We start from the raw sequence: 21073 nt of genomic DNA on the forward strand, positions 1-21073 counted from the left end.
GGTATTGCTTTAGTAATACTGAATTCAGAAAAATGAGGTCTAACTACTTGAAGAAACTAACAAATAACTTATTGAGACTCTGTCCTTTCCAAACTTTTCTTATGTAGAAAGTATGAAATCAGAAAATTTTAATCTGAATTCTCTTGCATCTTACCTGTAAGATCTCAGGTAGTTTGTAAAGTGGATTTTGCTTTCAGGAGAAGATAGCAGAAGTAGCTAAGCCCCTTGAAATCAAGTACATGAAAAAATTTGGAATTAAGGTACAACATAGTGCTTAGAGAGATGGTTTAGTGATGGTTTTTGTCAGAGTTAGGTTCACGGTTGGACTAGATGATCTGAAAGGTCCCTTCCAACCTAGGCGATTTGATGATTTTCAAGATTGAAGGCAACGCAGGAGTTATCATTGAATTTAGTTAGTTTACTTCATATCTGGGGCACAGCAATTAAATTCATTGTAAAGACAGGATGATGCAGTAAAATTGCAGCAGGTACTGCATGCCAGTGTGGGGGATGTATTAAATCGAAGACTAAGACTAGGCTGGAACTGAACCTTTTGCAGAATGTTACGATATCCATATTTTGGTAGGTAAGATCTTTGTAAATGTGACTTACTGTAGTTGCTTGTGGTAACTTAGGGAAAAAAAAAAAAAACAAACCTTCTTTCATTTTATATATGTGTCATTCAGTTCTGTGGCTGGGTTGCTATAGCAATGAGAGATGCTTGCACCGTTTGGGTCATACTGGAGGAAAATAAATTATATAACTGGAGACGGGATGTGGAAGGATTTTCAGTTTTTGTGTTTTTGTTTCTGTTTCAGTTTTTCAGTTTCTCTTTTTCAGCTGATTGGAGACAATATGTTTATACTGCTATGCTCTCAGCTGTATTTTTGAAGGAAAAGGCACTTTCTTGAAGTAGCTAGGATGGGACGAATGGTAGGAGGAAAGATTAGCCCTTTTGGTTGGATTATTCTGTACTAGAAACCTATGCTGTGATCAAGGTGCTTTTCAATGTTTTAAATTAATATTAAGTTTTTCATTTATTTCTTTAGCACAATGGAAAATGTGGAGGTACTGTTCTATCTAGTAATTTACTCGTATGCTTTGTATGTGTAGTTATAATTTGCTGTAAGATGATACTGGCTGTTGCATGTTCAGTTGCTGGTGAGGCCTCAGGAAAGAGAAACTCGTAAGGAGGAAAGAGGTTTCCTGTGGGTGTGTGTGTATGGCATGTTGTCAGTTAAATATTGCTCTGAGGCCTCGGAGGGAGCTGAATGTTTCCATTTGTGATGTGGAGCACAAACCTCTTCCAAAATAAACACGCATTTCCACCAATAGAGGAAAGGTATGTGGCTGCTTCTGGAGTTACTGGTCCAGGGCTAGGAAGTGCTCCCTTACACAGCTCTTGCGTCCCTTTAAAAAACTTAAATTATTTTTTTCTGTTTAAACAAGGATCCAACTCTTTAAGTCTTCTCTATGTAGCAGCATCTTCAGTTTCTGATTTTTTTTTTCTGCAACGTCGTTTGCCGGAGTATTTTTGTTAGGCTGAATCTTCTATAAATACCCTGTTGGCAACAATTCCAGGGAATGTGTGAAAGGAAAAAAGATTGAAGAGCTGATAAGTAGCTGAAATGTTTCTCAATTACTTGAAAACAAATGAAAGTAGTCTTCCTGTTCAGCTGGAGAGGAGCGAGGCAGAACTAGATGAGGTGGGAAATGAACATGTTTTTATTGCGTGCTGTGCATTGTGCTTCCGTGTTACTGTTCTTTTATGGTAATTTTTTTGAGAACAAGACTATTGAGCACAGCCTATTAGTGTTTATTTTAAATGTGTAAACTCTTGGCAGTTTATATGCACTTGATAAAGAAACTTTGTGTATAAAGGCTGTTGTAATGAAAACATTCAGCTGTAACTACCAGTAAGAGTTTTGTACTGTATGGTAAATAGTCACTAGTATGGTACATGGCTGCTACTTAATAACTACAGGGGAATTTTAAGAGAGTAATGCTTGTGATAAATACCATGAGGTCAATGCATTTTGCTGCCTGCTTTTCTTCCAGCCGTCTTGCTGCAGGTTTAGTCAGCACACAGGGGATCAATTCCTTGACTGCATTACTCCCATCCCAGCTGAATGCTATGCACTTTGTCTAAAATGAAGTTAAAGTGCTGGTATAAAATAGCTTAAGTGGGTTTGTTACTCAAACATCCGCTGCAGTAACTCAAAGGCAAAGTATCTATCCAATTCTCCAGCATTATCTGCAGTGAAGGTAAGTGTTAAATCTGCAAGCATAGAAGTAAGAAGAGTTAAGTATGTACCATTTTTAGTCTAACATAAAAATTATTTTGGTAAATACTTGATGAGAAATGTTAGTCCGGAAAATACTTTTTTCCCTTTACTCTGAAGCAGAGATGGCCAGTCTCTGCCTCTTTGAACATCATGATCCATGTAGATCTGTCTTTAGCGTGTTCATGGCACAGGACCAGGAAGAGGGATGTGGGCATTCCGAGGGGGAAATGGGAACTTCAGCTCACTGCTTATGGGAGGCACCAGGGTTGCAGAAGCTGGAATAGCTGCGATAATCCTGGGACTCATCAGCCTGTCCAGCACCGCCCATCCTCTGTTAAAGTGGTATGATGGACTCTGAGCTGAGCATCATTCCCTTCCGCTTGTGGTCTGTTTCTGGAGCTTTCCCATCCCCCACGCTGTCTGTGCCGTGTGTCTTGGGACTGTTTTGCCATATGATGATTTTAATATGCAACTTGCAGAGTCAGGAAGGCTGTCTGCAGACTGACAGGTTATTCTGCCAAGGTGGATGCTTTAATAATACATTTGATTTTGGGGGACTTAAAAGAATAGAAAGCATTTAACGTTATGTGGTTGCTTGATAAACCATTTGTGTCGCAAATGTTGGCATGCTTTCTTGAGATTCTTTTTAAAATTTGTACAGCATTTTTTATACTACAAGCAGTACTGTGTATTTTATCTGGAGGAAAATGGTCAACTGTATTATAAATGGCGTTAAAAGGAAAAAACAGTGGATGAAAAGATCTCAGATCCCGTCCCCTGCTCTGGTATTTCTATTTGGATGACAGAGGTAGTGGCATACCTGTCTTCAAAGCCAGGTATTTGCATTTCCAAATCAAGCAATGTAGCTTGTTCCATAGTTTTAAATTGATTTTTTACTTACCCTGCCCAAATGGGCTGTTAAAATGTTCTCTGCTTGTACTTGTTTGCATGTGAAGTATCTTTGTGTAACCTATACTCAATTCTGCTCATACAGAAATGCAGTTTTATGTACGTTGATAATGTGCTCTTTCTGGCTGTGGTAGATGTTACTGATGTTTAATGGCAGCTCCATAGGAAATAAGGAAAACTAAACTTTTTAGAGAATCTCATTAGTACTTTAAGAAGAATTATGAGAGTGTGTAACAAAAGCGGTCTTCAAAAAAAAAAAAAAGTTCTGCGTTTTTCTAGTTTGTGTTATATTATTGTAGGAACCAGCAGAGGATTTTTGCATAAGATCAGGAAATGTGTTTCAGCCTACAAATCAGGTATGATTTACAACAGACTTACAACCTCTGACTCATTTGAGTATTTATAGCTTATGCTTGAATATCTGCCTCTGCCATCTTGTTAGTTAAGTGCTGTGTTTGTACCGAACTGCCGAACATTGTAGTGACAAAATGCGCCATAAATCATCATTGCAGAAGGAGGGGGAGCACTGTAATAAGTTCTTCAATTAGATCTTAATACGCAGTCATTTGATAACCTAATGATAACCTATTGCCATGTGTTAAGGCTTTATAACACAAAAATGTTTTCTTTTTGATAAACGTTATCATGGTGTTGTTTTGCTATTATATGTATCTTTAAACAAACATGAATTTGTTCTTATAACTGACGGAGGTACTGCTTTTCTGATAGAGAAGTAATTACGATTTTACAGTCTACAAAGGATAATTTGTAGAGTCCCTGCCATAATACTGGGTGGAAAGGAGTAGAAAATACAAAAAGATTAGAGCAGACAGGAGGAGAAATTTGCATATTCAAGGAGACAGAGCAAGAAGGATGAGCTGGGAGGCTTGGAGAAAAACAGTGTTTGGAGTACAGAAAAACCTTTGGTTCCTTGCTTATTGTTTCAGGTGGGATGGCAGTGATGAGCCATCTTGAGTTTCTGGTGGCAGTAGTTCAGTGCTATTTAATACGCTTTTTGCTCTCACAAGTGTAAGCGACCATATGAGTATATTACTTCAAATCAGCGTTGCCCTTGTGAAGGAGAAAAATGTCAAGTAACAAGCAAGTGTATGGATGATCTTTACTAAACTACAAGCTATATTTGGCTTTGAGCTCTTTCTGTGTTGGTCTGGCTGGTTTGGTAGTCAAAGGTGTCCAACTAGAGATTAGTCGTGGCATTGAGAATTGGTGTCTTTTTGCAGGAGAGAGGGTTTGCCAAGGCTGGACACCCTGGGCCCTGCAACCAAGGATTGACAGTTCTGAAGGTTTACATCTTCTATAGCTCTTGTGAAGCAGTGAATTCAAATAATAAGCGTGCTTTCAAATAAGCACTCTTTTCAGACAATGAGACACCAAAGCAATTAGTACAGGTCTTTGGCAAAAACATTTATCTCTCAAAGAAAAACAAACACAAAAGCTCCAGGGTTATTTGAAAACAAAAAAGAAACCATGAGATACATTCTTCCTAATGTGCTCCTGTCCTGAGCTGGATTTACAGCTGCCCCCCTGAGAGATGCAGAGCGCCTCAACATCTTTGCTTAGAGTTGCTTCTTCATTTTACTGCTCAAGAAAGCACCTCCAGTCCCATTCAGTGGTTGCAGATTCCTCGCTTGCAGTAGAAAAGTAGGTAAGAGCTCAAGTCAGAGATCTTTGATATTCTTAGAGCTCCTCAGAGGTAGTTTTTATTCTCTTTAGAGATAGTCTCTTGTAGTTTGCCATCATGCATATTTAGGCATATGCTTATAATAGAAATACAGGCAGAATACTGCTCTAGTCTTCCACGTGGTTTGCCTTTTCTTGGTTTCCTCAATTAGGGAATCATCTGAGCTTATCAGATTGAGGATGGTAACAGCCTGACCTGTATATATTTAGTTTTAAAACTGGGTGAAAATGGGAGCTTTCAAACACTAGGCACAGTTGATTGAAAGTATTTTTCAAATGCTCTGAATGTTGTAAGGGTCGATACCCTGTTTGAAGGCAGTAGGACTATGTGCTTTCATCAGATTTCTCTTTACATTGTCCATTGTCGAATAAATTTCAAGCCTGGGACATTATCTCTACAAGAGTACTCTGTGAAGAGAGAATAAGAACAAATGAGATAACACCACTTTGGCTTTTCTCATCTAGACCTAATTGTCAGGGTGCCCTTGGTGGTAATGGCTCTCAGATAAATCCCTGGCTTGCTTTCTGAAAAACAAAACAACTGCCAATACAGTTGTTGATAACTGTATATTCTAGAATATAAATTTTAACACAGCTACACAATGATAATAGTGGTAGTTATGATCAAACGGCATGCTGTTTTACGGTTATTTATCTGCCCACAGTGTGTGCTTTCATACTCAGCAATAGACTGCTTTTTCAGTAATGGGCATTGCCTAATGCGGTATATTTAAGCATGTAGACTGTGAAATGGTCAAACCGCTACACTTTCTGGCATCACAACAGTTCAGACAGTAGCGTGTATTCTGTTCTTCTATCAATCTACTTGTCAAATAACTATTTTCCAGTTATAAATAGAATGCTGTCTGATACTTGTTGTCCGTCAGAGCATATCTGCCCAAGTACTAGAGGCCAGATGCGTTTTTCCATTTTAGCGTGCCACCACTGTTCTGTATCTACTGGTGATAACAGACGGGGAACACCAACCCTGCACCTCTGAGCTTTCTTACCCACCCAGCAGGGACTGAGATTTGTGTTCTTGCAAGTGGCTTTATAGCACAGCTCACCTGTTCTATCAATGTGGTCCTCCCTGACTTTCTGAAAGTCTGTCATCCGTTTTTACCCTTCCTTTAAAGAAATATTCACGTGAAGGCAGTTTCTTGTCTGCCTTGAGCACTGTCTCACTTAGATCAGTTCTCTCATAGGAAACTCTGTTGGCTGCTGTGGTGCCTTCATGAAAACCTATCAGCTTTGATTTACCTCCAGTGTGCTGACCACTTTGCATTATTAGATTATCATCTTACTACCTGGAGGAGGCTTGTATCACATATAACTGTGATATCTATAAGATCTGCAAACCGTAAGCTTGAAGAGAGGTTTGTCAGGAAGTGTATTAGCCCAGTTTGTACTGATTGTTTTGAGATACATGCCAGTTTTCTAATGTTTCTTGATCCCTTCCTTGGGAAGGGTAAAACCAGCTTTGAACTGGAACATTAGTACACGCTTTTGGGGTAGTTACTCTACAAATGCTGAAGAGAGTTATCTTGGGGAAAAAAAAGGAAATGAAAATGTGTTTTGATTCTTTTATACCGTGTGTGATGCCTTTGGCCTGAGGGACCTTGTGTTCTCCTGTTGACTATCTGGTGTTGACATTCCTCTACTCTGAGAACCTAGGCTGCCTCCTGACTTCCCTGTGTTTTGCTAGATTATTTTCATGTTTTTCTTGAGTTGTTAAAAGGTGGTAGCCCATACTTTACAAATCCTACAGGACTACTTAAAATGTCTATTTAACCAGCTCACACTCCGGTAAATGCTCTGAAGCATTCTGGTCAGGTTTGCATCGTGTATCCCATCATTCAGGTTATTCCTGAACTGGTTTAGGCAGCGTAGTGTGCATTAGCATCCTTAGAGGTGGTTACTTATGAGGTTGATTGTAGGTCCAAGATCACCAAGAGAGGAGATGATTTTCTTCTTAAGCATCCAGCCCTAGCTTTGTGGCATGGCAGCCATGGCTCATACTAAGCACTCTTGTGGGACCTGCGTTTAATAGCACCACTAAATGCTTTGGACACTCCTCAGCTGCCCTGAGCATGTCAGCAACTGTTATTACTGTTTGCCCAAGGGGAACATCTGAACTTGAGGCATGATTCAGGCTCTTGATTGCTTCTTCCCATGTTAACAGAAGTAGTTCCCCTCTGTCTTACTGTAGAGTTTCCTGAAGATCTGTCCTCCTGTTTTCAGGATGCTCTTGAAGTTTCTGGCATAATTTCCAATTCGGCTGCTTCTGTCGTCTTTTTTTTTTCAGCCATCTTTATGGAGCTGCACCTTTCACCTTTCTAAGGCCAGGCAGGGTCTCATGAACTTTTGTTTTGAAGCATGTGAATTACTAAACTCCAGAACTGATGAGTCCTCAACTCCATTATAAATTCAAATGTCACACTCAAGTCTTAGAATCATAGGACTAGATATATCCCTTTAGATGAGCAAGAAGGGATTGTCTTACCCATCTCCCCATTGTCAGACAGGCCCAACAGATGTTCTTGAAAGATGTTTTGGCTGTTGCTGGAAAGTAAGTCATCTTTGCACTCAGCCTGAACAGACTTTCCTATAACTTAAGCCCATTCTTTCCTGGCTGATTTGCCCAGTATGTGGAGAGCGGATCTTTCCCCTGCTCTGCGGGAGCCTTTTCGTGTATCCTCTTCTTTACTTAACAGCCCATTCAGTTTTTCCTTGTGCTAGTGTTTTCAAGCTGTTTTTCAAACCGTAATAATTTATGTTTCTCTTCTTTGGAGGTCCTTCCAGTGAGTCCAGAATTATTTTTTAAATGCAGTGTCGGTAATTGGAGGATTATTAAGTAACCTTTGAGTTAACCTGTGCAACTATAACCTTACTACTGCTGTTTACTTGTAAAATCTAAGGCTTATTTTTTATGCCTTTCAGGCTCACTCCATTGTACAGCTCTAATCCAAGCTGTTCCATAGCAGTGCTGCTGATTCTTCTCGTTCAGTTATCTGTCCCTGAACTCAGCCTGCTTTAAGAAGCTCCTAGATTTCAGATGCCCTTTCCTCTAATTCTGTAAGGATCTTGGATTGGTAATGTGGAGTTTCTTCTTGCAACTCTCTCCGGCTTTCCTTTTTGATTGCTGTTTTCTCTCTGCAGGTAGTCCTCTGAAGTATACATTTAAATGTATTTATGCTTTAATTTCCCAACAGTTTCTGCTGCAGTTATTTAGGCCTGAATGACCCATGATGAGAAAACTTCCTGACTGTGCTGGAGGTGATAGGCTGCCTGGCTGCATTTTCAGTTCTTTTCTGATGTACGCGTGGGGGAGGCCATTCCGTTTGCTCTGGCATTGTCTGAAAGAAAGATACATTTTTGTGCAATGTGAGGATAACTAAGTGAATTCCATGAGCGTGCATTGTATTTCCCCAGTTTGGTCCTTGAATACTAAATACATTTTTGAATATGTTGTATCATTTGGTGCCTTATTATAATTACAATGACTTCAAAAATCTAATTCTAACTTAAAATTTCTGGATAATAACTTAGGTACATCGTAACAATAAACGCTTAAATCCATAATCACGTTTTACTGATACCTTGAATGTAGGCAGGATGTTGTAAACTTTGCCATGTTCCGTTCTGTTGGATTGTCGCTGTTTTACTGCACCCTTGCTTTTCACAGTTGCATTTATGTCTGATTTTTAACTGGTGTTGAAAAAATGTGTTAAAATACTTACTGTATTCTTTTAATGGACGTATTGACTTTCCTCTGGGTGTTTAACAGAACTTGACCTGAACCTGGTGCTTGGGCTGACGTCATTGTCAGCAGCGTGGGCAGTGGCAGATATGAAAATACTGTGTGCTCCCCCTGCTGTTAATAGCTGCCTTCTCACGCGTCAACGGAGTTTCTTTCTGAAAAGTAAAGTAATAATGTGGTTTGTAATCTAAAAGATGATTAATATTAGATAGGCCCCATTTTCCCCTGAACTGTTTTGGTGAGTCTTATAATACCAGTTAAAGATAAAGTCGGGCTCATCAGGGCAGCATTAATACCATCAGTTGGCAATTATAACTTGCCCTTTATTTGCACTGGGAACTGGGTGCATCTTAGATTTGCCTCCCAGCTGACTGTTCTACTCTAGCTTGCAAGAAACTACTTTAAAAACACAAAGTTAATAATATATTGTTAGGTAGATCTGTAAAAACATTAAAGAGCTTTTATTTTTGTGGCCTGTCTAGGCAGGCATGGTATTTTCTTCTTTCTTTGCACTAGGACCTATTGCAAAAAGCTCTTTTTTTTTTTTTTTTTTTTTTTTTTTTTCTTCTGGAAAAAGCAGAAATAAAACTCTTTGGAAACAAGGCACAATTGTTGAAGGCGAGGGAACTTAATAAAAATTTAAGAGTGTGTAGGGAAGAAAAATCTTAGGGTGTCAGCTATTAAACAAAGATGCGTTTCACAGGTGAACAGTCCTTAAAATGCTGGTATTATTTCTTTTGGATGAGTCTAAGCACCTATGTGAAATAAACGTGTGTGACGTATGTGGAGTAATTAGGTATTCCTTCCTAGTAAGGGGTAGACATGTGTCTAAAATAAACTGAGCAGAATTTTTGAATTAAAATGAAGTAATAATATTAAGTTATTATTAGTAATCTTTATTAAAACATCTTTAATTTCTTTTAACATTCATGTAATAGAATCTGATTTACTGGGAGTGGCATTTAATTAATTTAATTCAATTTAGAGAGTTAACTCTATTACATATTAGTACAGAAAATTACCTCTGAACAGTCATTTCTCACTGGTGACATGCAATAAGTTAATTTAGCTTGGAGTTCGTTTGGGTGCATTGTGAGTTCTTCGTGAAAGTTGCTATGGTGACAGCCTGATCAACCAGAGCTGTCATCTAAACCAACAAATACACCAGCCCCGCTTTGCGCGGTGACACGGCGGCTGCTCGCCTATAAACACTGACAGATGGAGCCTCTCTGCTCCCTGCTTTTTTTCTGGTCCTCGTCTTTTTAGTGAACTTGGTTGCTTAAATCTTCAGTGATGCCAAGGGTGCGCTGCAAGGAATAGGGAAAAGCTTCCTAAGGAATGCTCGGGCATTAATAGACCTGCTGTGGCTGTACCCTTCGCACAAAAGAGCTTTTCTGTCAGATGGTGTTCAACAAATTGAACTGAGCTTTTTTTTTTTTTTTGGCTTCATCTTAGCTGCAGTGAAATGACTGCACAATCTCAGTCAGACTTTTGTATGCTTTTATTTAGGAAATTGTCCTAAAGAATCTGAAAAAGAGGAGGTCTGAAAACTGCTGGAACGGCTTTCTTCATGTTTCTGAAAAATTTAAATCCTGTGTTTTTTTTCATATGTGGTATTAATGCATGATGGCAGTGGAGACATAAAGAATCTGTTTGGCTTAAACTGAATTAATGAAGAATTTACTTCAGATTCTGTGTTGCACCTAAAATGAAGTTTCCTTCAGATTTTCCAGGCATCACTATTAGATAGGTGAACTCAGTTCTAAACAATAAACTTGCAGTGAAGAGGCTGTCTTTGGGAAACTCATTCAGAAAAACACTATCTGCATATTAAATGGCATGTTTAGATTTAAGAGGGAGTATCAAAAGAACCGAAATAAAAATTTTTAAGTTTGGTATATTTTCTTTTTTTTCTCTTTTTAGATCACTATGCGGACTTAAGCAGTAGTTTGTTTGTTTGTCTTATTTTATCTAGAGCATGACTTTAATTTAATTGGATTTATTTGAGTAAGGGATCAGTCTTATTTTTGGGCTTCAAATTTTTCTCAGCTGCTTGTTTCTGAAGGCAGAAGAGCGACATTTCCATAGGACTGCTTGTCTTTCCAACACTAGGAACTGCATCCAGAACAGGATGTGGAACTCTGAACATTTTTCTGGATATAAAACCTGTGAAATTTTCTAAGTACAGTCTCCTAAAGTGGTAACGATGTCCCTATGTCTTTTTGTATGTTTTTAAGAACCTACTTGTTCAAAGCATTGATTCCCAAAACAATTTTATTAAATATAAATTAACACATCTTCAGTTAGGCCAATAAGGATTCAGATTTTGAAATCTAAAGCCAAAATATTTCGGGTTTAGCTTGAGTTGTCTACATACACAGTTTCTCTGGGTGATGATACCTGAGACTTGGAATGTATCCATATTGCTGGGGAGGAGGGGAAGCGGGTCCGTACTGACCTCTCTGTTGGTGCTACTTCAGTGATTCATGCTGACCGATTAAAATGATAGCTCCGATATCTCTATGCTATCTTTAGGACTGTAGTATAAACATACTTTGAAGCCTTCTCTTGAGATAGAATGTGAACTGGAAGCGTTACGCCAAAATTACAGAGGCCTTTTACTGGTTGCCCACAAAATTGTTGCTATTTTAGTATTGTGCATAAAAAATTCATTTGGTACCATAAATGTCCATGACAGTAGAGCCAAGGCGTTGTGTTTACACAGGGCTCTAGTCAATTTGACATGTATGCGTAGTCCCATGATCTCAGCAGCACGGCCGCTGTCAGTAAAAATTATACTTAATATCTCACCAGCAGACTTGGAATCTGCAAGCAGTCGACACTGTGGTTTCATAGGAATGTCTAAAAGGAGTTAAATAACAGTGTGACCTGCTACTTCTGCATCCACCCCCCCCAACATAAATAAAATAATTGGAGGAGCTGTATTTCTAGTTTTCAGAATGAAAATGTGTGTGTGTATGGTGAATCCGATGCGTCCGGGCTATGTTTAGACGCAGTGTGGATTTGACATGAATTGCTGTGTATGCCTTACAGGCCGAGGGCATCCCCAGCAGATTGATCCGGGGCACACGTGCAGGCTGGCTAACGTGTCCTGGACACATTAAACTCACCATCCACATGTTCAGATTTGGTCCACAAATACTGGCATTTTCCAGACATTCCAGAAAAATAACCAGGGTCCTTACCTTCTTTCCAGCTCAAATTTCAAAAGGGGGGAAAAGAGGTTGTGCCTGACATAGCACGAATGCTTAGTATTTCCAGTTGCCCTGGGTGGGGTGCGACTGACTGTACTTGGGACACCCTGAAACTCCAGGAACATCTATCTAGTGTGCCCAGACCACGGGTGCAGCACAGACATTCTAGATGTGGTAGAACCTGCGCTATGTACCGCAGCGGAATCAATTTCTGTAGAAGCAATCCAAGATGGGAACAATGGATATATGAGGTGTCTCTTTATAGTCCTCAACCACTTGTGTATTTGAAACTGGAAGCATTTACGCTGTGATTCACTCTCTTCTCTTTGAGCCTCAACTGAAGAGGTGCCTTCAGCATCTCTTCAAACCTCAGACGCTGTATGGAGTGAGCTGGGTCCTCCACACTCCTGGCGGATTCCGCTGCAAAAGCGCTGATTCTAAGAGTGGCTGTTTGACAGAGTAGAGGCAGTAATCACTTCCTGAGGCACAGGTTTGTTTCTAATACGATTTTTGCCTCTACTTACTGAAATAAAAACCCACGCGTTAATCTGTAAGATGGCGATCCATGGGATTGCCCTGCTTTCTGTAGTGTTTTACACCAGTCTCAAGGCTTGTTCATGTGAACTGTAACCTGTAGATGCATTACTGGTCGAGGTGCAAATGGAATTTTGTATACAGTAAACCGATTGACAATGAGATTATCCTAATTGTCAATTTCTTGTGAACATACTAATTACTGTGAATTTTCATATTTATCTGTGCGAATAGTTTAACAATGAGTAGATTTCTATTGTAAAAAATATTTACTGTTCTGTCTGTGCCTGGAAGTGGCCTCTTGAATTAAGGCAGAAGAATGTCGCCAGTGTGATAACTTAGCACCATTTGTAAATTTGTTTTTTTAAAAAAAATTCCTTTAAATATGAAAACTGTGTGTAAAACTTTGTCTAATGAAACTAAATACACACAGTCAGCTTAAAATTAAAGGATTCAATTCCTGGTTCTGCCCTGGCTTCTTACGTAACTCTGTATGAAGTTATTTAATCTGTTGTTATATGCTTGGATTTTCCCACTAGCACTTGCAGTGATGATAGTGTTAGCATTGGTGATTTAACTCTAAGCTGTTTCCTGTCTTCTCTGACTCTCATATTGTCTAGTTACTGATGGGGTTGCGTTGCCTGGAGCAACGCTTAGGAAGGGTCGGGAGGGTGAGAGCAGAGGTGAAGGAGGGAGTCTTATTTATAACAAGTCATGCCTGTGACTGCTTCCTGATACATAAAATGGTGTAATGCCTTACTGTGTTACCAAATTGTTGAGATTGTGTGTTTTGAGAGCCTGTCGGATCCTGTTGGTAGGCTAGAACTTCAAGTGTGTTTGCTGAGTGTGTCTTTAGTTGGTGGAGTTTAGATATTTCTAAATAACTCTGGGAAGGAATACAAGACGTGAATTCTCTAGCTGTGAAAAGGGCTGAACTCACTTTATAGGAGGAAAGTCTTATATCAGAAACCTGACTAAACTCTGCAAATGTTTCTCAGTGCTACCCGAGCAATCCCTCTCTTCCTTCAGAGCTGCCTCTCATGTCTTGTTGAGTTTCCTGCTCAAGGTAGTCATCTCAGCAGTGACTCTTCTCTCCCTTCTGGCCTTCTTAGACAGCTCTTAATGCTGCTGTTTCTTAATGTTATTAACACGAGTAATTAAAAACTTCTAATAGCTTCATTATTTTCCTTTTTTAATAGGCAAATTGGCTTTCTAATGTCAGTGTGTCCTGCTGTGGAGCTGGGAATTGAGTTTATGGGAGTCTGAATTCAAAGTTAAACATATAATGGCATGTTAAAGGAAATATGCCTGTGCGGAAATGTCAGAGGCTTCAGGACAAATATAGTCTAGAGACCAGCTTCTAGCAAGATATATTTTTTTTTATTTTTCGTTGCTTTACAATGGGAGCATATTTGGACAAGTCTGTGCGTAGAGTGATGTACGTGATTAATACTGGTATTTGAGTTACATGAATTCATAAATGTCAGCTTCATGTCGCCTGTGAATTGGAGAACTATCTCTTGAAAGAAAACAGACGAATTGTTAAGTCTTGAAAGTTACCATCTGTTGTCAGTTCATGTCCTGAAGGAATGTGGCTATGATAATTTAACTGTTCCATTACCCAGAATCTTGATTAATAGCTTGGACTTCTAATTTGAGGCCTGATGTGTATGGTCCAATTTCTGTTCATCAATTAGGCCGTGGTAAAACCATGTGTGTGCACTCAGAGCCTTCGGTAAACGTAAGAGAGTTTGACTTGCAGTGAAAGAGCATCATATTTGCTTTGGATTATCAGTCTATTGTTGATGACAACCTATCAGCCTAATTGGCTGTACCATTTTTAATGGCACAGCTAATTAATTGTGAATTTAAAATTAAAATTGTAATCAGTGCTAACATGGAGGAAAACAGTGAGGAAAATATTAGAAGCTGTTAAAAGTATAAGTATTCTTCACAAGACTGCTCCATGTGAAACCAACCTGAGTAACGTAGAATGGGATGGAAGAAAACGTTTAAAAATACATATTGAATTGCACAAAACAGGTTTTTTATCTTTCTCTCTAAAGAAGTATTTGGCACCCTCTCTGCTGACAGATCTGAAAGAAAAAAATTTAGATGCTATTCAAGAAAAGGAAACAAAATCTAGTATCTGAGCTCTGAAGTATGCAAGGATCTATGTTTTTATTAGGGGCTTCTCCAGTTCTTATAAGAAGAGTAATAGTTGCAAATATTGGGTTGTATTGGTAGAGCTGGGCTGGGACTGTCTGCTGCCCACAAGTTCTGCGGCAGGGTGGGCTGTGCTGGGCTTACAAAGAGAATGCAAACCCGTTTGTGGTGGAGGGGCAACGTGTCATTCGGTTTTGATAAAATATCAAATTAACGTTAATCAAGAACAAAATGGAGAGGGTCTGGACAACCGGGGCAGATGAAGAAAGACTATGTCTTAAACTTAGTTAAAAAACAGCAGGAGCTGGAGAGAGTGCTGTAACTATCAACCTGGGGGAAAAAAGATTTCTTTGCCATGGATAAGGGAAGTGGGAGAAGTGACTAAGATGGATTTGGAGCTCTGTTTTACTTGCAGGATTGTAAAAAATAATGCTGGAGAGGTTCTTGAGAGGTCATCTGTTCCATCCTTTTGCCCTGAGACAAGATCACCAAACCTGTGTCATGTCTGCAGATAATCCTTAATCATCCTTATTGTTAGAAATTTAAATCTTAATCTCCCTGGCTGCTATTTAAACCTAGCAAGTCTTGTCTTAGTGTCGGATGGAGCAAATTATTTCCTCCTCTTCCGTTGTATTTTTTTTCTTTTTTTTTGCTTTGTATACCCATTGTCTTCTAGACTGAACTACTACTTTGCTGTGGTAGTTTGTGTTTCCAGATTTGTTTTTCCTTTGTACTCTTCCCAGGTGGTCCAGCTCTTTCTTGAAGAGAGATGGTCAACTGTGGGTATGGGCAGTGCTTTAGTGAAAGCTTTTAAGATGCCAGACTGAAGGAGAAGAGTTACTTTGAGCCTCACGGGTGGCTATTTATTCCATTACAACACTTGTCTTCTTACAATAGCCTGATCTTTTGACTTCTGTCTCATTTGCGATCTAAGACATGGTGTTTTTTTTCTCCAGAACTGCCGTGGGTTGAGTTGATGGCCATTCTGCATTTAAGTCTTCCTGCCTAATAAAATGATTTTCCTTATTGAATCGCAGTTGCTTTTTTCACACCGCTTCCCCAGTTCATCATTGCTGAGTTCTGATCCCACCACGCAGCGATCTGATCACCCCCATCTTCCTTCTCCCTAGCTTGGCGTCATTTGTAGATTTAATAAGGATATTCTCTAGTCCATCATCCAGTTGTTAACGAAAACATTGAACAGCGTAGGCTCAGATCAAGTCCCCGTGGAATCTATTCTGAAACATACTTCTGTTTTGACAGCAAGCCATTGATTCTCCCAGAGAATATTTCCACCCGTTTTACATTTAGTTCACATTCCTCCAATTCGCGTATGACAATATCAAGTAAGAATTTCATATCAGACATCATTAGAAAGTTAAGATGTATAGAAGGAGCTTCAGAAGACGGGACATGGATGGAAAAAGTGAGAAAACAGGTCGAATTTGTTTGAACTGAAGCAGATGAGTGAGTGGAGGGAGGAAGAAAGGAGTGTCGATAGGAGTCAGGGGTCAGCTGGATTTGTGGATATACTGCTCTAGAGTCAGAATAGAGAGAGGTGGGTGAAGTCCTGAATGTTTCTCTATTTCAGACCTTTGCAGAAAGACAACAGTTGAGAAGGTGACACCTGTAATTAAATGAATTAGGAAGAAAAACAGAAGAGGAGAAAAAGATTATAAGAGCGAACAAGGGACAGATTCAAGGAAGGCATAAATGTTTCTGATGAAGTGGGTGCCTTAAGACACCAAATTCTACCGAAGGAAATACCATTAGACAACTTGGAAGGTTTTCCAACTCAGTTTACAGACAAAGGTTGGCCTGAGAGGTGCTGGGGAGGGGGCAGAGGTCTGAAGACAAGGGAGAGCAATGGTGGGTTTATTAAGACAAACTTGAACCGTGCATGTGCTGTCAAGACCCCAGGATGGAGAGGTGGGAGAAGAATAAGGGTAAGAAAGTAAAGAGTGTCAGTGCGGGTAGGAATGTGGAAAGAATGTGGAATTACTTGAGAAGGCACAAGGACTAAAAGCAGGTCACAAACTTTTGTGCTAGTGACTTGGAGAGGTTTTGTTTGCATACAGATAGATAAGAGTCCCTTATATCGTATGGAAATTGTATGTTTTTCCATCAGTAACTGAGGTGGTATCTGTTTAAAATGTAGTAATTTAAATGTTTAAATTCCTCCATTATTCCATGATTTATGGAGGTATAATTTGTTTAATTTTTCCTGTAAATTTCCCCAAAAGATTTCTGCTCTTTTCTTTATAGTTAGAGAAGTTGCCAATATTAACTTCTGCAAAAATAGAATCACAGGATCACAGAATGATTCGGGTTGGAAGGGACCTTAAAGCCCACCCAGTGCCACCCCCTGCCCTGGGCAGGGACACCTCCCACCAGCCCAGGTTGCTCCAAGCCCCGTCCAACCTGGCCTTGAACCCCTCCAGGGATGGGGCAGCCACAGCTTCTCTGGGCAGCCTGGGCCAGGGGCTCACCACCCTCACAGCAAAGAATTTCTTCCTAACATCCAATCTAAATCTCCCCTCTTTCAGTTTGAAACTGTTACCCCTTGCCCTATCATTACACTTCCTGATAGAGACACTTTATATAAAACTACAGAAAAATGCTCTAATAAATACATTTTCTGGGTATGTTTTTGACCTAGTTTCGTAAGGAAATGAGGCTTTATGAATTTGGTTGTATTCCTATCTTGATCTCCCCATTTAGCTTCATAAATTCCTGTCTGACCCTGACCAATTTGGTCAGAGATTCCCCAGAGGTTCCTTGAGATGTGCAGCTGGGTGCAGGACTGTGTCTTAGTGCCATTACCTCCCTTTCCCACCTGTCTGCTGAGGTCTCTTTAATCTGAATTTAATGGTTATCTATTCTGGTTAGTCTGCCAGCTGGCCGGTCAACCAGCAGGGAGCTTTGAACAAGGCACAGTACTAACACCAATGTCTGTTTAAGAAAAGAATGTTTAGTACTTCAAAAATTGTGAAATACAACCAAATGGAATATATGTTCCAGCTTACTTTAATATTTATATGGTCCTAGCAGATCCGGGAATGAAGATCGAAATAAAACCTTTAATTTCTAAGAGGTAATATGAAAGTCTCACTCTTGGGAAGATGATTTGCGACTGGCTTGTCACTAGGGGCCCTATAAGTTATGATTTCCTCATAAAACACCGGCTTCCCACAGATGGTTGTAAAATGTTTCTGGGTGACATATTTTCAAAGGAGGTTTCCCAGCATCAAAATTAGGAATTAATTTTTGACTGAGCTGCAATCCACTGAATAGATAACAAAAAAATTGCAACGTTTAACGTATATGAATTTATGGTGGGTAGTTATCTGCTAACTTCATTCAATGATCATATGAATGTAGTTTTAGAATAAATTATGCTCATATCTTGATGAAGCCTGTGAAATATGTTTAGATAAGCAGATCAGAGTGGGGTTTGAATTCATCCCAGCATGGATACCTTCTCCCTTGGAACCAGAACCATTTATTTATGGTTTGAGAGCTCCATCAGGCAACGAACATAGTGGTAAACATGGCTTTAAAACTACTCTAAAGCAAAGAAGGAAGCCGTCACCTGTAGGTATTTCCTGAACGAAATGTCTGTCTTTTTCAGAATCCATTTAAAAAAACCACGTTCTTTCTCCTGTTGTCATAAAAAGACTTTTCAAATGTGATTTTTTTGGTATAAGCTGGTGCAGGTCTAGATGGGTAGATATGTATTCAGAGCTTTGATTTCTTTTTCTTTTCTGGAGCTGTAAGCTCTGGCTGTTCTAATTAATAATGCAGTGTATAATAATACATTAAAATACTAGTTTTAATCAGTTGGCGTTTAGGTGATATATAAGGAATAGCTATTATTAAGAACTAAAGCTGATTTCTGGAGGCAGGAGGCTGAGAGTGGGTATATGACGACACCGTATACCATCACTCCTTGTAGAGCAGAGGGCAGACTGGTGCAGGGATGAGGGATTAGATGGTACATCTTGGTTATCTCCTACCACTGATTACACGAAGTTATTGAAGACATCAAGAAATCCTAACGGTTTAGAGGTTTTCCGTGAACTTTGCAGCTTCCTCCTAATTCCAAGTCTGACTTGAAATTTCCTGGATAAAAAAAATCAAGCTCTGTATAGGAGGTCTGAGTTGGTAGAAGTGAGAGGAGACTGTGGAGACTGTTGGGGAAAATAGGTTCTGGGGAGAGGTTTTAGAAGTGGGATGTTGAAAGATTAAGGAAGGAGGCAGGAAATGTTGCAAAATTCAAGAGAAGTGGAGAGGAAACGTCTGGAAGAAGCAGCAGGAGAAGATGCACTATGGTCAGCCAGGAGGTCACACGGCGGGGGGAAATAAAGTTAAACCAGGAAAAGACTTCACTTTTTCATAGTATTAAATAAATGATAAGTTCAGAAAATACAAAATCAAAGCATTTCTTTAAAGAAATGATATTCAAGTTCTAAGGCCATAATAATGCATATATTTTTACTTTTAACCCTGAATATGGGCTTTGATGTCAAAATGCAGCTTCTGGTTACTTTGTTAAAGCCATTATGAGTACTACTGAAAAATAATTTTGGGACTTCTCTTGGCTTTAGATTGTAACTTTTCTGCTTTTCCTTTCAGGAGAAGTTTGTGTGCTTGGGGAAGGGAAGATCCAGACAGAAAATTACCCACTTTTGTATAGAAACATTAGGAAGTAGGTTTTTATGCAATAGTTTACTGAAATACCTTTAGTTTTGCCAGTAGATGTCACTGTGGATAAAAAATACCAGTGCTTAGTAGACAAAGGAGGTAATTTGCTAAATGAAAATTCATCCTTTGAAAGTCGATTGGGGGGGGAACAATTTTTTCCTAAAGAACGACTTTTTTCAGCTTAGAAAAATGGATTTCTTACTAATCAGAACATCTATTTTTGCCCACTACAATCCTGATTTTTTTGGTTATCTTCGCCCGACTTGGGTAAGTTCATGGCTTTCTGTCTGACATCCTAGGGGTGTCCGTGTCTGAGTGTGCTCCTCTTCAGTTTTATTCCAAAAGCATTTAGTGTTCGGAGGTTGCTTTAATGAGCGCCAGTTGTCGCTACAGTGTGTGTGTGTGTGTGTGTGTGCGGGGAAATGGACATGGAGGAAGTGGCTTCATTAAGGTTGATTTGGAGGGGGGAGCGAGATGAGGAAAAAAATTGCCCATATGATTGGCTGGGAGAATAGCTCTGAATTATGGGATCCATCTGTTTCCTGTAATGAATTCATAAACCCATCAAACAATGACCTGAACGAATTGCTGAAGGAAAAAAAAAAAAAAATACACTGGCATGATATGTTTAACGCAGTGAGGCATTGGCATTGTATAATCAAAAATTCTTCTCACATCCAGCACTTTGTAATGGAGCTGCTGTGTTTAATAGAAGCTGTAAATAAATCCTGTCACAGTAGCAGCCAAGAATGCATTTCTGGGTTTAACTGTTTCTCTTCTGGAATGTCTGGTCCTTGAAGGCTTTAGAAACGCAAGTTTTATAGAGCTGGAGTGGGGGATTCTGAAACATACAGAAATGTTAATGAGGTGAACGAAAGGAAAAAGCTGCCATAAATCAGTATTATGTGGCTTAACCAGTTTCTTTCATTTATGCATGTTCTTTCCTTATGTCATAGAAATGTACTTAAAAGCTATTGTTGTAATTGAAATCTGTTAGACTGATCCTATTCATTATATTAATAAAATCCACCTACAATTGCTCGTAACACTTTTTTATGCAGTTGGGATTCCCGAGATTGTAATCATCAAAAAGCATATGGAGTAATTATTGGATTTGTTTGGGTAAAATTGGATTAAGAAGTTTAGATACCATTAAGTACTGATAATTATTACGAGCAAGCTCATTGTTTAGTATATGTTCAGCTCTCAGAATGTGGAATAAGCAGATACCCATCACAAACATCTTAAGAGCAAGCAATCTCAAGGCTTTTATTTTCTGCCTTTAATTGTATTTTTGCAAGAGGCTTTCTGCTGAAATGTTTTTGCTTTAGCTCTTTAATCATGTGCTAGTTATGAAAATCACTTTGTATTAAACCCCTTCCCCCATACATTTTAAAGAATATTTTTAGTGTTAAGGCAAATTTAGCCATACATTTTAATTCCTGGATTTCCGACAGCTGCCCACAGAAGATTAGCCGTGACCGTGTGTTACTTTCAGGTGAAAGGGGAGTCTGGCTGCTCCTCGAGGGGCTGGCGAGGGCTCTCTAGAGACGGGCAGGTTGGTCCTTGGGGCTGATTCAATGTCTAGCACAGAGAGCACCCCTGTTCCCGCAGCCCCACCGCCCGCAGGCACTGCCTGCTCCAGGCAAAAGGCTGCTCTTGGCTCTGCTTTTAGCCTGCACTTGGCTGAAATATGATGGCTTTGTACATTGTACCTTCTGCGAGGGATAGCCATCATGTGAAAATGCATCCCTTGCGGGAAAGGGGAATGTCTACGTGGGTTATAAAGAAGCTCTTAG

The 21073-nt window shown here is 39.5% G+C and overlaps 1 protein-coding gene across 1 annotated transcript in view; it reads left to right on the top strand.

Annotated features, from left to right (window-relative positions):
• The window catches only part of TNRC6C (trinucleotide repeat containing adaptor 6C), a 103248-nt gene that overhangs the window by 23419 nt on the left and 58756 nt on the right, over positions 1-21073 (top strand).

This window comes from Rissa tridactyla, chromosome 15 (assembly GCF_028500815.1).
Source record: "Rissa tridactyla isolate bRisTri1 chromosome 15, bRisTri1.patW.cur.20221130, whole genome shotgun sequence".
NCBI classification, from domain to species: Eukaryota; Metazoa; Chordata; class Aves; order Charadriiformes; family Laridae; genus Rissa; species Rissa tridactyla.